The sequence below is a fragment of the Tupaia chinensis genome, unplaced genomic scaffold (assembly GCF_000334495.1).
Source record: "Tupaia chinensis unplaced genomic scaffold, TupChi_1.0 Scaffold145280_1, whole genome shotgun sequence".
Classification (NCBI taxonomy): domain Eukaryota; kingdom Metazoa; phylum Chordata; class Mammalia; order Scandentia; family Tupaiidae; genus Tupaia; species Tupaia belangeri.
This window is the reverse complement of record NW_006205141.1, coordinates 232,491-233,462: the sequence shown is the minus strand read 5'-3', so window position 1 is coordinate 233,462 and position 972 is coordinate 232,491.

The following is a 972-nucleotide window of genomic DNA, read 5'->3' as shown; positions in this document are numbered from 1 at the left end:
CTATTTCTGTAGTAACTAGATTTTCTCATAGATCAAATCAATAATAATAAAATATCTGGCATGAGATAGCTGACACTTCATTTTCTCAACTCTTCACCCAGAGCCCAATCCAATTGCCAGGTACAACAGAACTATTTTAAATATTCTCTCCAAATACTATAATCTGAGTGCCAAGATTTGGATGTAATGTGGGTAGTCCAGGTACAGATCCAATGGAACTATAATACTTGCTCCTACAAGGGTACCTACTATGCCTTTAGCACAGAATAATACTGCCAATTTATCTGTTTTACATACAAAAGAAAAAATATAAGGCAGACTCTCTAGGATGAGGTCAACATTAGATTTGTGGGATTCATTCATACTTTTCTTCTGTCACATATTTATGCGTCCTTATACTGTGTTTATTTCCTTTGGATACCAATAAACATAGTATATATGCATTCCACAGTTGACAATAATGTGGTCTATTTCTATCAAAAAGATAGTATGTCTGGAGAAGAAGCCGGGCCTTCAGAAGAAGTTTCCACACTGCTCCAGCAAACTAGATTTTTCAGGGAATGAAGATTTTCTACTGATAATTCAGCCTCCAGCAAACGAGCTAGTGGGTTAAAATATTCCCCAATATCTACTGAATCTGCTGCACTAGTGATTATAACAGAATGGCAAAGATATTCTAGATCACCTCTGTCTGCTTGCTCCTTAACATTCAGACTGAACTTCAAGAATTTGAAAGAAACACACCATCTATCAGATGACAAGAAATCACTGCTGGATCATGAGAAATATGGGAAAATGAGAAAATACCTCTTCTCCAAGGGAAAAGAGTAACTCTTCTTCATCCACAAGCAGTTCGGTGAAAATCATGGAAATGTCTGATAAGGAATTTAAAGCATTCATAATGTCAAAGCTAACAGAGATGGAAGAGAAGAGAGATAATGAACTGCTAAAGAGAAAGGAGAAAGAAGTTGA